At 34.1% G+C, this 16,874-nt stretch overlaps 1 protein-coding gene across 1 annotated transcript in view; it reads right to left on the bottom strand.

Moving 5' to 3' along the window:
* LOC6642480 (neurotrimin) overlaps positions 1-16,874 on the bottom strand; it is a 74,015-nt gene that overhangs the window by 55,383 nt on the left and 1,758 nt on the right. The window lies entirely within an intron of this gene.

Here is a 16,874-nt window from a genome sequence, read left to right as displayed (position 1 = left end):
GCAGTCGCGTATTTGTTTACACCCCAAGGACATTCTCAGGCTTTGCACTGTACTGTCTCACATTTCGGACTCCTCTTCGGCTTGTGTTTAATTAATAGAATGGGCAATGGCCCACAGACTCCACAAGACTTCACCACTTTTGGGTAAAGTAAACTCTGCACAAGGTCCTTATGAATGTTATTGCATATTAATGAGAATGAGAGAAAATGGAACTGGGTTTCAACGCCGCACAGCAGACATACCCGATGGAGATTGAAATCTGGTTTGGGGTTGAAAAAGGAGTGCATGTGTGTGTGTGTGTGTGTGTCTATGCCTCAATAAATACAAATAAATTAAAAAGCAATAGAGAATGTAGGAAATTGTTTAAATTATGCAAAACAAAGCATTGAAAACAATTTCACAAGAAGCCACACACACGAACAGAAGGTAAAGCAAGTAGCCTGAATTGTTCAGGGCAATGCGAAGTCTTTTAGGAAATGTTCTTATTTTGCAATCATTTTTGACCACATTCAATTAAAGCGAATACTGTCAATTTATTCAACCTTTCTATAAAGTCAAATAGTGGTTTAGCTAAGTGACATTAGCTTAAGCCTAAGTATAAGCAGTATGCAGTAGAATTACAATTAGTAGGTATATAATTGGTTAGAAAACTTGACGTGAATACAGTTACTTTCAAGTGAATAGGGACACTTTATTTAATAGGCTTTAAGATTTTGCTATGTCAGCAAAAAAATAAATCATTTGGGTATACTAAACCTACAACATTTGCACCTGAACCAAATCATATATGATTAGTGTGGTTGTTGGAGAGGTTCACTCTTTAAGGAAGTAATAATGACAGTATGGAAGGAATTTAGTGTTAAAACTATTAAAAACATAAATAACATGAAATCGTAGCGGTCTATGAATGAGTTTTAATAAGCCATTGCTTACTTATCCTTACTTAAGTATCTAGAATAAAACTCAAACTTGAATTATTTTCAGCCTGCTAGTAATTCCATCTATAGCTTGGAGTACGTTCATAAGATTGAATCCTATCTAGTAACCCATATACATATTGGCTGATTTATCATAATATCAAAACTATTTCTATAAAAAATATGAAGCACAAAATCTATGAAAGTTAAAAACACATTTAGAGCCCTAACTAATGACGTTACTACATAAGGCATATAACATTTTCTTAAGATTACGTGGCTTACGGTGACTAAAAAAAGTGTTTTCAGGACTTTCCAGCCTTTTTTTTATTACAAATAAAAAAATCTATCTAAATCAATTGAAGTCTGTCAACAAAATGAAATTTCTTGTTAAACAATAATGCCAAAGTCGAAGATTTCTTTTAGTATTTTTAATTAAATATAACTTGAACTTAGATCAATCAAACATTTAGCATAGACAACAAAAATAGAAAAAAAAAAAGGAATCTATGCACTATACCCAAATGACCCCAATAGCCAATCAATATAAATAAACTTTGAACTTTCTGTGTTTACGTGTATGTTAAAGAGAAACTTTGGACAACAAACAAAATGTGTAGAAAGAAAAGCAAAATATACCAACACAAAACAAATGAAAACATTCAAACTGAAAATGGCATAGAAATGAAATCAAATAAAGTGAAATAAAAGTTCAAATAAAATGTGATTATATAGAAAAACGTGCCCAGATACAAGACGCCGCAAAAAAGGAGAAAACCCAGAAAAAAAAAAACCAAAACCAAACATAAAACGAACGTTGAAATCTCAGACTAGCCCAGAGGTTGCATTCAACATGATGCAATAGCAACAAACACACACCCAATCACACACACACACACACAGAGACACCGAGAGAGACCGACATACAGAAACAACAATGGAAATGGACGATGTGAAAAGTAGAAAATTCATTTCCAGAATGGAAGGGTACAATAACAACAGCAACAAAAAATAAGTGAAAAAAACGCATATGAACAGGAAAAAATAGCGATAACTCAAATTGAATGCCAATAAAGTAACATATGTGGCCCTGGCCATGGTCCTTACTCTTACCAAGATAACCAGCACAAACACACACACACACACACTCACACATTGGGACGGACAGGCATGCGTTAGAGTAACTCGGTAAGGCGTTTGCTTGAAGGACATGCCGTGGGGTAACATCCGAGCCTCGCCGGAAGTTGGCAAAGGCAACGGGCAAAAAAAAAACTGCGAAATAAACGAAATAAAACGAAACGCCAAGAGCAAAACTAACGAGCTTGTTGTATTTAGCTGAAGGAGCCGACAACGACAACCCTCCCCGCCTCCCCTTTAACCATCAACCTTTACCCTCGAAAATATGGTACATAGAACTCGTAAGTAGTAATGCCAATCTAAAATAATACAATGGGTGTGGAGTAGAGCATATGGTTCACTCCTGGCCTCACTCCCTCTCCCAGTCGGTCTGTCTGTCTGACTTCAAATAAGTAAGATAACGAACTGCCAGCGAAAAAAAAATAGAAGAAATAACACAATCATGGGAAGTAGACAGGTCTTAGGTGCTAGGCATGGGCGCCCTCATGCGAAGGCGTGGAAGGCGCCGGGGATGTCCTGTCAACAACGTTTCGTTGACAACTATTGACACTAACATGATATTACTTATGCATAAGGCCGCATGAACATGAAAAAGTATGCAGCGTGAGTGATGATGAAGCAAGCATCGAGGGTCTATTGAACAGTTTGTAATATGATAAATGGATTAATATTTTTTGGTCATTTTGGCAACGTCGCATTGACTAGGCAAAAATCCCAATCAGTTAATGACTTTACCAGGATCTACTGCGGGATTGGCTTGACATATAAATCTAATTAATTTATTGGAATATGCAACTTTAATAAATTAACTACTATTAATGCGTTAAACAGAATTTGGATCTAAAAAGTACAATATATTCATAGAATCAAGCAGCATGTTTAATAGAAACTTTACTCTAAATCAGGAATGCGGAAAAATATTTCATTATATATAGTGAATATAATAGCACAATTGATAATCTCATCCCAATGATTGAAATTCAACGGCTAATGGTCGTAACAATTTTCTAATTAAAATGAGTTTTTTTAAACCTAAAGCATTCAAATCAAAATGGAATATTTTTTATAATCTAATTCAAGCCTTTTATGTTCAAAAATTTTTATAATAAACCAAGTTATCAGCCGTTCACATTATTTTGGGAAGAATTTTCGATCTTCTGATTTTGAAATAACAGGATGTTCATACTATAAATTCCAATTTGAATAATTGAACATAAAACATAGATTCCAGAAAATCAAAATCCAAAAACTAACTCATCAACTGGTACTCATGAGTAAAGAAAATGTTAAAAGAAATAAATAATAAAAAATAATAAATAACAAAAATTTCAAATGTATATCTACGAATTATAATGATCCGAGATCATAGTTGATACATTCAAACACTATTTTTGTGTAAATATAATATACAAAAAAGAAAATTTAAATTAAGATAAGCTATTTAAGTTTTCTTAATAAAATAAAGGAGGCTTTCAAATAATATTTTCAAATAAAAATTATTATCCGTGCTAACTTGCTGTTTGACGTTTTTCTATTTATTTCTTTTTTTCAAACTTGTGAGAAATTTCTATTTTGTATTTATTGTTTATATGAGAACTTTGTCATATGTGGTAAATATGTATATATTTGATTTAATAGGTCGTACGGTTTATTTTTTGTCTCTAATAAGAGCTTTTATTGGGGCTTAGATAGTAGTAAGTTTTTGAATATTATCCAACAAGTATGTTAAAGTACTTTAATATGCTATTTTAGTCATCACATGTATTTTCTTACAGTTTTTCTTAACATTTTTTGGTCCTTATAAGTTTGTTGAATTAGAAAAACTTTCAGAACAACCCAGTGACAAATGGCAAACTAAAATTTTTGTGCTATTGCCTTCTTGGTCTTGATATCGTTTCAGTCTCTGGCTGTGTTTTGGCCTTTTGTTATTTTTGCATACGTTATGTATATTTTTGCACAATTTTTCATTTTGTATTTTTTATAGAAATTGAAAAATTTCCAGGACAAAAACTCAAAAAACACAAAACGATGCCAAGCAACAACATTGATCTCCATAGTACGAGTGTGTATGGTGTGTGTGTGTTTGTATGTGTTTATATAAGGACCTAACTGAAGGTCCTAGAGGCTAAGACATGGGATTGGATTTTTTTGGTTGCGGCTTTTTATTAACACCCTTGGCAATTTTCAAAGGCATTATCATAAGCTTTGCATATCGAACTAGAAAATAAATATATTCTATAGATATATGTGTGTATGGTAAATATATACATACGTATCTACCTATCTATGTATGTATGTATGTATATGTATTTACTTGTATATCTGTCTAGTGGTCTGTTCTAGTCTCATGCGTTTGGCAGTTATTGTTACTTGGCAGAGCAATTTTCTTGCATTTTTGTGTGAATTTTTGTTTATTTTGTTTATGCAAGCAAAGCAAAAAAAAAAAACTATCATGAAGCCACCTGAGGGTACATATCAAATGTGTTTTATGTGTGTTTGTGTGTGTAAGTGTATTATTTTAAGCATTTTTGTTGTTATTTTACTTTGAGTATGCAATTTTTAATCAAATATTTTATGTTTATTTTATGGTCCTACTCTTAGGGCACAAATCAAACATGCAAAATTTTACACATATTTTAATGGATAGCGTGAAAATTGTGGGATTGGAAAAGGAATTGCATTCAATTGAAGGAAATAGTTAAATTTTCACATTTTAGTTTGGCATAACTTTAACTGTCAAGAGAAAATAAATAGAGAACATGAAGCTAATCCAATTTTGTTCTTTTAATCATCTAAGGAAACAAAAAATATGTTGCTTTACTTTTTCACATAAATTCTGTGAACTTATATTTAATAAAGCTGTTGATCTATTTGAAAACTAAATTATAAACATAATTTTATAAAAATAAAAAAAAACACATGAATATAGATTCCATTGAAAAATTCAATATATACATTTTTTCAAGAACTAAAAACTTTGGTATTACAATAATGTTTTTATTGCTCAATTTAAATTTCACATTGATTTATTTGGGAGTAACATTTAAATGCAATTTTATAAATTTTTTATTATCGCTGATAACATTCAAGTGACAATTAATTGACATGACATTGTAGGAGATAAAAGTGGAGCAATTCATATTTTAAATGTGATACCTATTATTGGAATTGATTTGCAATGTTAATTGATTAATAAACTCTAACAGTATTACAGTTGACAGAATGACACGCTAAATATATCCTCCCTTTTTTATTAAAACAAATATAAAATTCTTAAAAATAAAACAAGCAAATTTGATACAAGTTACAGTCAGGTACAGGTATTTGTCTTATTGTTAGATAAGTTTCATTACATTTTTATAATGAGTTTCCAAAAATTGATAACACTCAACAATCAGTTAATCAAGCTAAAATATATCACTTACAGGGTATTCTGGTGGCTCATTTATTGCTTTTGCTTGCCCATTGGCCAGTTAAACCGCACCAATTAATAGTCATCTATGGCTGTGAACCTTTCGAGGCACTTAACAGGAATTCAACTTCAAAAAACCAAAGAGAAAAAACCTTGCGAGCGAAACGAACAAAAAGTAATCTCACACATGGACCACACACACTCAATCACACCCAGGATGCGTACTACACGCACACACATATATATATATAGAGGGAACTTAGTCACTTCGTTGCACGCGCCACAAACTATGTAAGGGGCACAATGGCAAGCACAATATGGCTTAGGCACTGAAGAGGCATGGCAGGGCAAGGGCAAGTAGTGAGGATGGTGAAATGAGGGAGGGGGAGGGGGAGGATTGGCAGAAGGCATGCAACACTAAATGACGCTGAGTGCACATTGCCACAATTCTTGAAGTGCAGTTGTTGTTGTTGTTGTTGTTGTTGTTGTTGTTGTTGTTGTTGTTGTTGTTGTTGTTGTTGTTGTTGGTGGTGGCATAATTTACATGGCAGCGGTGGCTGCATGGCACTTGAAACAAACCAAAGAGCACATACACAACTAGAGAAGGGGATATAGTAGGAATGAGATAGACAACTTTTACATAAATGCTAGTGTGTGTGGGTGTGTGGATGGGTTTAGTGTGCGTGCTTTATGATTAGCGCAATTTAGTGTGGCTAGAAGATACGTAATGCCTAATTAGCGTTGGCAGTACCTAAAAAAAAAATCATCCAACAACAACAAAAAAGCTTCAGTATGAGAAGAAATATAAGTAAAACTTGTTCATAGCAATGGCTAACCGCGGGCTAAACAAACCAAAAAGCAAACAACCAAAACAAACCAACAAACAAACAGATACAAGGCCAACTCAATGGGGCAACTTCAAGCTACAAATTTGTTTGGCTTTCAGTTTTATTTCATTTTTTTTTTTACTATATAGCAGTAGATAGCATAGCCAGCAGGCAACAAGCAGCAGCAGCAGCAGCAGCTGGAGCAAAGGGTGTGGGGCATGCTGCAACTTAGGACAACTGTTCGTGGCATGCAAAGCGCGATAATTGACCTGCTAGCGTGTAGGTGAAAGAGTGGGCGAGAGAGTAAAGTGGGCGACGAGGGCGGTTTTACCAGCTGAAGCTAGTGTGTTGGCCATGCAACTGTGCAACAACTTTCGCTTTGATAAAGGACCTTGGCGTCGCGAGTCGAGTCCTTTAAGCGGCATCCAGGCATGCTCCCAGTTACATGCCATGTTCATAGCAAAAACAAAATGGAAAAAACAACTGTATACAGCTGAGATTGGACAGAGAGCAACAGAGAGAGCGATAGAGAGAGAGAGCAAAGTGATGGGTGAAATGCACCTACCCGCATATTCGTAGCATACTTCTCAGGGCTTTAAATCGTAGGAACAACATTTCATTATGCAACTGCATAAACTAAGCAGTTTTCACTTTTCTTTGACAATTTTTCAATTTTTTTTATTTGAATATTTCATATTTAAAACAAACAACTTATTACTATACTCTATACTTACCTATATATATTCTCAATTTCAAATTTCTTTTAATTGCTTTGGCTTTAGAAAACAAATTAAAATTTTAGTGAGAAATTTAAGCTCTAGAATCGTTTAAAACAGTCCATAAGTTGACTCACTTACTTATTAATATTCTTATTAGAATGAATCCAGTTTAAAAAATAAAATGCTAAATGGCTATTGATATTTTTTTAACATATTTTTAAGAAGGTTTCGTTTTAATAGACAACAAAGTGGTAGAAATTACAATTAATGATTTTGAAAATACATTCAAACCTTATCGACTTGCAACTATTTTCCTCTTTAATATGAAACTGATAAAATTTAATTAGCTAAACATACGAAAATCTCCTTTTTCATTCATTCGTTAAATAACTCTCAGCAGATTCGCAAAATTGTTTCCTTTAATCGCCTCACATCTCTGCTGAAATTGGCCACTTTTGTTGCAGATATTTTTTTTTTGATAGAGAAAAGAAAAACATTTCCTAAAGACATTTCTGTAGAATAAGATTCTCTTGCAAAAGGCAAGCCCGAAGGATTTTAGTTAAGGACACACAGCAAAACAAAGCTATTCGCCAGATACCAAAACAACAGAATCTTTTTGCATCAAAATAAAAAAAAACGGAAGGAGCAACAACAAAAAAAAAATGTTAAAACAATAATACCAAACAAACGAATAAGAACCAAAACGCCCAATTCGTTCAAGCGCATTAAGCGAAAAATAAAGTTGACTTATAAAGAAAGTAAACTGAATAACTTTCTTTTGCTTTCTTGTCCCCCTTTCTTGTTCTTTGTGTTAAATCAAAAGGAAAAAGCAGACTAGATAAGGAAGATTGCGAAAAGGCTGGTCTGAAAGGTTCACTAAGCGACCGAAATGAAGGGATTTGTTACAAAATTAGCCAAAACAATTTGCATAAGCAACAGAAGAGCAACAAAACAAAAAGAAGGCAAATACATACTTTTCACAAAGAAAATGTCTAGCATACTTTTGGGAGCAAACCCTTTGACTGCAGCTCCATTTCTACCTACTAAGCGTTTTCACCGATCAGTGGAAGGATATGCAATAATATTATATAAAATTTGCAAAAATTTAATGAAAAATTTTCCAAAAAGATGAACAATTTTCTGATCAAGTCTAGTGTTACATCTAATTAGCTACGATATCTTTTGTCATTATGACTAATCTTTTATTTCAACAACTGTCAATCACTCCTAGTATAATATTTAAAAGGTATTCACTGGAATTCCGACCACTTTATTGCCATAGCTTAGTCACTTTTTGTTAAACATTTTAGTCTGGGATTATCTTTATTCAGTTAAACGATTTGCACATGAAAATCTTTTCACATTTGTATGTGTACATAGCAACAAAATATCACAACTTTTCAAACGAATCAGAAAACTTTTTCTTTATTGTTGCCGAATTTTTTATGGAGCCATTTTATTAGGCGTAAAAATAACATTTAAATGTTAACACGCCATTTAAACGCAAATTTGCACAAGGAATTTTTGCCTACATTCAGGCGCCAAGCGAGCACAAAAAAAAACAAACTGCTGTGGCATACCAACAGGCGCCCAACATGCGGTTTTTGGTTCCGGATGTAAAGGCAAAAAAAAATAAAACAAAGAAAATGTGAAAAGAGTGGATGGAAAGGAAAGAAAAAACTTGTCGGAAATTTATTGACGAAAACAAAGTCAAGTGCTGAGTAACCCGTAGCCGGCGTAGAGATTGCAGCCACAGCATAAGAGATCTGTGTGGTCCAGTTCATGTGGGTCTATATAGCCCAACACCCAGGCATTACACCATTTCCCCTACTCATATGTTTACGAGCTGCGATAAGCTTAAGCAGCTTCAGCTTTAGCTCACGCTCTAACTCCAATATAATCCCCCAGCCCGTCCAACCACCGATGAACGCCATTAAGTATGCTACACGTTATTTGGCGAACTGCAATGTCGCCGCTGCTGCTGCTGAGGACGACCACAGAAAACAAAGCCAACTATAAATCTATCATGTTTACGCTGTAGCTTGACGAGCACATGGCCTGCAGAAGAATCAGAACTCTGGATTCCATATATGTATGTATGTATGTATAGAGGATTCCACCGTACAGTAAGTACACTTGAGCACAATTTGTTTATGCAAGTCGTGGGCCATGCTCTGCTCTGCTGGCGGGTAAACCGTTGCTTGAATTATGGCTTTGTTTATCCCAAGTCGCAAAGTCGTTCTACAAGAAGAAAAATAAAAATTGCTCGCCTCAAGGGTGAGAAGTTTTCGCCAACGCAGACAAAATACAAAAAAGGCGAACTAAAACAACAAGATGAGCGCCAAAAAGGGGGTGGAAACCCAGTAGAAAAACTTTCGATCGCATTGCACTGCAGGGTGACTTGTTCCTGTTACCCTTACAAGAGGGGTCGATTAGAAGTTTATCCCTACCTGGACGATAAATCAATCTATTTACTCTTACTGATCTGAAAACTGATACGAAACCAAATCCAAATAATAGACTTTCAAAACTTCTTTAGACTTTATATAAAAATATTGACCAGGGTATAAAAACTTCGGTGCTTCAAAATAAACCTCACGTATGTGTTTTCCTTACTTTCTATTCTCTCTGTTTTGGGTCTGATGTGAGGGCGTGATATGTTATGGCATCATAACAATTGATTTTATTTGTCCCGCTTATTGATATCGTGTGTTATTTTTATTTTATTAGAGGGAAAAGTTTTACAGAGGGGGGAAAACCCCCAAGAAAGTCCTGACAAAAAGAAAAAGGGCAAACACACACAGTCACACACACACGGTTTATCGGCATTTCGACAAAGTTGACTTTACGACGGGGACAAAATCTTCGACAAGGAAAACAATGTATACATATAAGTATATCTAATATATTGATATCCCAAATATTGCATTCTTAAATGATTACGCTCATAGATAAATTCTCATTTGCAGAAGAAATATTTTACTTTTACGATATTTATTTGCCTTGACAAACCCTCAATCAGTTCCAAATCCAGTAAAATGCAAAATTAAATTCAGAATCAACTTATGTATCTTATAAAATGTAAACTCAATATGTTATTAATGGTTTGGAGATTTCTTCAAGATATAGTTGACTCTTGAAGTTATCTAATCCGAAAATTCGAAATTATGGCTTCAATTCTTGATCATAAAATGTATTAATGTATAAAATACTCTAATAAACTACCATTTTTCACAATTTAAAAATTTTTTGCAAAACAAAATTTAAAAGAATTTTAAACTTTATACTATTTTTTACTTTTCCATTTAAAAAACCAGACCATAAAAAAAATAAAAAAACTGCATTACACCAAACTTTTTTTAGATCAAAAGACAGAAACTTTATTAAACTAAAAACTTGTTTAGTATTTTGCATTTTAAACTAAAATGCCAACTATTTAAAACGCTGTCTAAATGGAACAGAATTTAAATTGCTTACGAAAATTATGTTTAAATTTTCTAATCACAAAGAAACAAGTTAAATTTATCCTTAATTGAAATAAGCTACAATTCTTGAAAGAAAATATATGAAAAAATAAAACCAAAGTCTTTATATTTTATTTGCATTTATTATAGGCAATTGTTTATATTTTCCTCAGCTTTAACTCAGTCAAAGAGGGAAAATCCAATTTGAAACTTCATCAATAACCTGCTATGCTTTTGTTTTTCAGATTAGCAAATTTGATATTATTACATGTTTTCTTATGTATGAAGGCAAATGTAAACAATTTTGATTTTATGAGCACTTAAATCTTTCAACAACAAACTCTGAAATACATTTCTGACCTTAAACGATTTTCCAATGCCTTACCCTCTTTCCCCTACATATTTTCCTGCCCATCTTTGAATCGTTCCCTTTTACTGCCATAAATATTCATTTGTCGTCTGGCATTTTTATTGGCCTAAGCTTGAGCTTTTTGAATTTGCATTTTGTTCTTATTTTCTTTTCTGTTTTTTTGTATATTTATAAACTTGTTGCTCTTAAAGATAGACTTTCGGACACATCAAATTCAGTCCAGGCTGTCTACTCCCCTCCCTTCTCTACATAGTTGTTAACAAAGTTCTTCAGCTTATTGATTTCGTAACCTTTTTTTGCCACAAAACACTTTGACACTTTGGTTTTGGCATTTTGACATGCCGCCGAAAAACGAGACAAGGCGAAAAAGAAATATATATATATACATATATATATATGTATGTACAGAAGTGAACAACTTTACCTGAAATATTTATGAAAAAATGTTTTTGACACGTTTTTAATAAGGTTGTTCTACCTTCAACTTTCCGTTGACGTGTCCGTCGTATGCCATGATACAAATTTTCCTGCTTTTGACAATTCAGCGTTGTTAATTTAATTAAAACCAGCGGTTATGGTCGCGAAAAGGCCTCGGATTCATGACATGGCCATGGTGAAAGAGGGAAAACTCCTTCCCCTTTCCACCCCCAAAGGAAAATATCTTGTGTAAATGGCAGGCTATAAACCGAACATTTTTAAGAAAAATCCAAACCAACAAGTGAGCAAGCCATCGTCCGTGTGTAGAGCTTGAGCAAGGTCATGTCAGAAACAAAACCATCATGCAAATTTTCCAAATTGTTAATTATAGCCATGGTTGAGAATGAGTTAAGAGTTGACTCAATCAGACATGGTTTGTCCAAAGAGTTTATGAAAATTTATTTTACCTCAATTAAAAAAAATTAAGTCATCAGTTGATGTCTAAGATACTTTTGCGAAATGATCCATTTCCACTCCCACTCCACTCCACTTCAAAGTTGCGGCATAGCAAGTTAGTAGGTATAGACTATGACTATATCGTCTAATATATAACCATCGTTTAGTCTTACTTTAAAAATTAGTTTTTCTAATATACCTTTTAAGATCTTTGACTAAAAATGACTTCAAAAGACAGCTAGTCAACTAAATCGATGCAGCTGGTAGTTAAAGGAACAAAACAGAAAACCTTAAGTAAATTATTTTTTTAAGTTTAAATCAAGTAAATGAAAGTCATCAAAATCAAACCTCCAAAAACTTTAATCGATCCAACCAACAAAAGCTTTAACTAACCTTTAGTTGTTGTATAAGTTCGTATATAACATTAAGTGTTTACTTCTGAATTCTTCCAATTTCCTATAAGTTATATTTTTATGTAACCAACGAGCTTTAAGAAATTGTCATCTTTCTTTCATTTAATTCCTAGTTAAAACTCTTTACAGTACATTTAATTTTAACAGAAATAATCATCTAATTGGTTGCATCCTCAAACAGGACACTCTTAACAAAAAAAAAATAGTGAATAATGAGCTTCTTCTTTCAGTTCCGTCCCTTCGAAAAGTAGCAGCAACAAAAAAACACTCAGGAAAAACGTTGCTGCTGTCGCTGTCAACTAAATTTCATATGCAAATCCTTTCCACTGACTATCGCTACCTGATAATCTGCTTGATTTATGCCACTGCACAGAGCAGCCATCTCCCATCACCCATCAGCAGGGCTGTCTTCTGTTAGGGAGAAAGGGAAAGACCGTAACCCGAACCCACATGACCGAAAACGCTAATAACGATGCCCACGATTCGTGCTCTTCAAGGGAACATCATTAATCTCCGGACCGACGCCTTGATGCGGGACAGGACATCATGAGGGGGGTTAGAGAGGACGACCCATGGACATTGAACATCATGCTGCCCGCCCGTCCGATTGACCTTCGCAATAATAATTCAATGTTGGTGGAGGATTTCTCTTGTTGCTCAGCTTTGGGTGCTTGGTGGCCAACAAAAGACACGTGCTAATTGCTAATCAGTACAGATAAGCTAAGGGCATGTTTCTCTCTTTCTCTCTGACCACGCCCACACGCTCTAACGCCTCCCCATTAAGCGATGAAGCGAAGCGTAAATCGTTTTAGTTTTATTGCCCTGCCCTCCGTTTCCGCTTTTATGAAGTTTCAATCTTTAAAGTGCACAAATAAAAATCGATCTTATCGATGCTTTTCGAACTGAGAGCTAAACAAGTGGAAATATAGAAAGAAAAGCGGTGGCAAATCAATTCGAGGGTGTCGGCCGTGAAATTGTACTTACTCATCTTGTAGTACTTATCTTACTAAGGGGAATGGAACATATTAACAATTTCCCATTAGGTCAGCCGAAAATAGAAAACTTGAAATGCTATTATTAAGGAAAAACTAAACTCATTGGAAAATTTGATGGGAAAATTGAAATCTGCTGATGAAAGGTTTAAACAAAACCTAAGAGTTCGAGTTCCAATAAGACGAAGAAAGATAGTTCCAAAAATAATTTACAATTTGAATGCAAAACAAATTTTAGTTAATTTATAAACCGACAAATGCCTTAAGTCTCTGGGAAGCTTAGCTCCATATCCCAAATAGGTTTTATGATTTCTTTTACCGAACATTACATTAAGTTGTAATTGTATTAAGATCTTGGGGTATATAAACTAGAGGTCTTTCGATATTTGCTTATATTGGCTAAAAGTTTCACAGCTTCTTTGTGAGAGCATATTTAAGTAAACTATAATAACTCCAAAAAAATTAATTCTAAATGATATATATGTTTATGATTATTAATTGGCTTCCTGTCTTTAGTATCTTCTATCTATAGAGATTATCATATGGTTAATTTTTGATAAAGATTAAAGTCTGAAAAATTAATGTTAAATCCTACTTCAGAAGTAAAGTAAATACTACTTGCAAAAGTATTCAAATATTATAAATTCCCATGTTTTAGTTCATGTGGAGCGAAATCTCTCGTTTCCCCTAACTTGCATGATAAAGTGAGTCTGCGTTCTTTCAACAGATTCCATTGATGTATCTAAAAATAATGTTGAATAGAGGAGAGAGAGATATATAAAAACTCCCTCGTTCCCTAGCCCCTTTTATGGCATTAAAGTTGTTGTTTTTGCTGCCTGCTTGCCTGACTGACTGGCTGGCTGACTGACAAATGATCTTTGCTTATGGAAAATAACTCATTATGTTTTGCGTTTTATCTGTCATCTGGCATTATAATGGATTCTCTTACTATATTCGCCGCCTATTTTATTCCCTGTTATAGTTTCCACTAACAACCACTTGACTTTCGTGTTTTCTTTTTGCTTTTTTCTTTTCCTTTTTTGGGAGGGATTTTTGGCCTACCATTTGGTTTTTTCACACGTCAACGGCAAATCTCATTCAGCTTTTGTTTAAATGTCACATTACATAATGATACTTAACACTTAACACTCGAGACACTCGAATGAATGCCTTTTTATGGCTTTGCCCTCTACGGATATTTCCCTTTTTCCTTTGCTTCTCTTGCCCTTTTTTTCCTTGAGGGTTGGAAAAGTGCTTCAGTGTCTTTGTTGTTTGGCGGCGTCGTCGCCACTTAAATGCCAAATTAAGTGTAATTTTTATTGTGTTTACAACAACACACACTTGCTTATACACACACACACACATGTGCGCACAAAGTTGACAAATTTGATTTTTCCTGACTGACATTGTCGTGTCTTCCTTTCCCTTTCCTGGATAGAATGGCCTGACTGCCATCATCGCAGTCATGACAGTCATTAGTTTTTGTTGTTGTTTTGTAATTGTTTATATTATGCATATGTGCTTGTGAGAGGGGCGTGGCAGGCGACGTCTGTCTGTGTTAAATCATTTGGCTAACGCCTAATGATATTAAGTAGTAGCTAAATTATAAAGGATACACCATACGATGTGTTGGGGAATCGCAAAAGAAAATTTTTGGAAAGTCGCCAAACATTTTTGACCCAAATACTTGACAAAATTGAATTAAAATGATTTTGATGGCTTTTGGCACTAAACTCATTGATGAAAAAAGCTGAAATAATACACAATAAATTATAAGTAGAAGTGTTCCCGTTTATCACCTGGAAAAGTGTAAGGAAAATTACCTAAGCCAACGTGACTACATCAATATATAAAACTCAAAGCTAAAATTTAATGTTTAGTTGACCTTTTTTAACTTTATCTTCTTGAAGTTTTAATGTTCCCATTAATACAGAAGTCAAAGAACTAAATTGTTCTGTGCTCTATGATAATTAGCGTCATCAACAGAATTGACAAATTTTAAATACTTAACGCATAAATTTCGGAAAAATATCTTGATATCTTATAAACAGTTTATCGTTTAACCCTGCCAAAGCACTTTGTCTCACTCTCTCTCTCTCTCTCTCTTCTATTTCTGTTCATTGTGATTGCCATAACAAACTTCATTAGCCATTTGAAGGTTTTATAGCCAGCCCCAAGGCTAAATCAAAATCACACCAAAAGTAGAAACTTTTCAAGCTAATAAATGGCAAGTAAAACTTTTCGCTCGCTCGTTTGTCATTTTTATTCGGTTAGGGAATGGACGAAGGAATCCTTGCGGGAGGGGCCAGAACATAATTGTCAATTTGTTAGCAAGGCGGCCAAACAATGAAGAACGTAGAAGAAGCTGGAGACCAAAGACAAAATAAGAAAAAAAACGGCCTGACAGCAATAAAATTTATTTAAGTGGCCTTATAATTGTTAACAGCAAACAATAAAAAAGAATAAAAAGAAATTAAAACAAACAAAAGGCAGCTGCAAGTGAAATGACCAATTATTAAGCCATGAAAAATGTAAAAAACCAACAAGTATGAACAACAAACAAGACAAACGTCATAATAAAGTTATTATTACACGCACACACACAAGCAGACACGCATACCCAGACACACACACATAAGTAAACAGACAGAAAGGAAAATGCTCAACAATGAAAATATTAATAACGTTAATGAAAATCTCATTTGCAAATGTGCAAAAGAGACAGCTCGACAAAGGGAGAGATAGAATGGGAGAGACACAAACACCCACACACACACTCAGAGCAAGACAATAATGCTAATGAGGAAACGACTAAAAAAGGGAATGAGTGAAGAAACCCCAAAATCATGCTGTGGTTAAGTGAATGCCACAAATTCCTCTCTCTCTCTGCTTTTATAACTCTTTGATGCAAACAAAATACTTGCTCCGCTAAGTAGGCAACAAAAAACTGAGCAATGTGTGTAAATGTCAATGAGTGAGTGAGTGTTTAAGTGTGTGTATGTGTGTGTGTGTGGTCAGTGTATTTTTTTCAACTTGCTTTAATGAATTAGTTATGAGTTTTTGATGACTTTTAAGTGCTTTATTCACTCAATGTGTTTCTGTGTGTTCGGAGTGTGCGTGTGTGTGTGTGTGTCTGACTCTACATTTTAATTGCCCTTTAAAGTAGGCAATGAAAACTGTATTCCAAAATACCAAACTTTTCATCCATGAAATTAACTTATTTCAGCACTATTTGATTGCTTTAGTTGCTATTAAATTTTGTAGATAATAACATTCTTTGTCGCTTTCTTTCTCTATGTCGCTGCATTCCTTAAAAGAAAACTAAGCATTTTTTGAATCCGAGATGTCCACTGTCTCAACAAAAGGATTTGCCTACTCAGTGTGCTCTAAAAAATACTTGCTATTGATTTAAATATTTTTTAAACTGTTTAAAATAGCGCTCTCCTCTCAGCAACATCCAAATTTCTTTACACAAGATTTTTGGCTATTGCATATCGGTTAATCAAATTCCGAGATTTTTACACTTTTTGAGAAGTTAAATCCATGATAATCATTTGCCACATTTTGCGTTGAATACAAGTTAACACCTAAGCTGACTTCAAAAGTCATCCACTTGATCTCTCACTTAGGCCACAACCCTTTTAGAACCTTTTGCCATAAGGAACAAGCCTACTTATCTATTTCCCATCAAGCACTAAGTTTGATTGCCACTTTTGACTAACGTTATTGATTAAAAAACGCCTTATGAAA

This window comes from Drosophila willistoni, assembly GCF_018902025.1.
Source record: "Drosophila willistoni isolate 14030-0811.24 chromosome 2R unlocalized genomic scaffold, UCI_dwil_1.1 Seg167, whole genome shotgun sequence".
Classification (NCBI taxonomy): Eukaryota; Metazoa; Arthropoda; class Insecta; order Diptera; family Drosophilidae; genus Drosophila; species Drosophila willistoni.
Note: the sequence above shows the minus strand (reverse complement) of the source record. Positions and strands in the feature narration are given on the sequence as shown.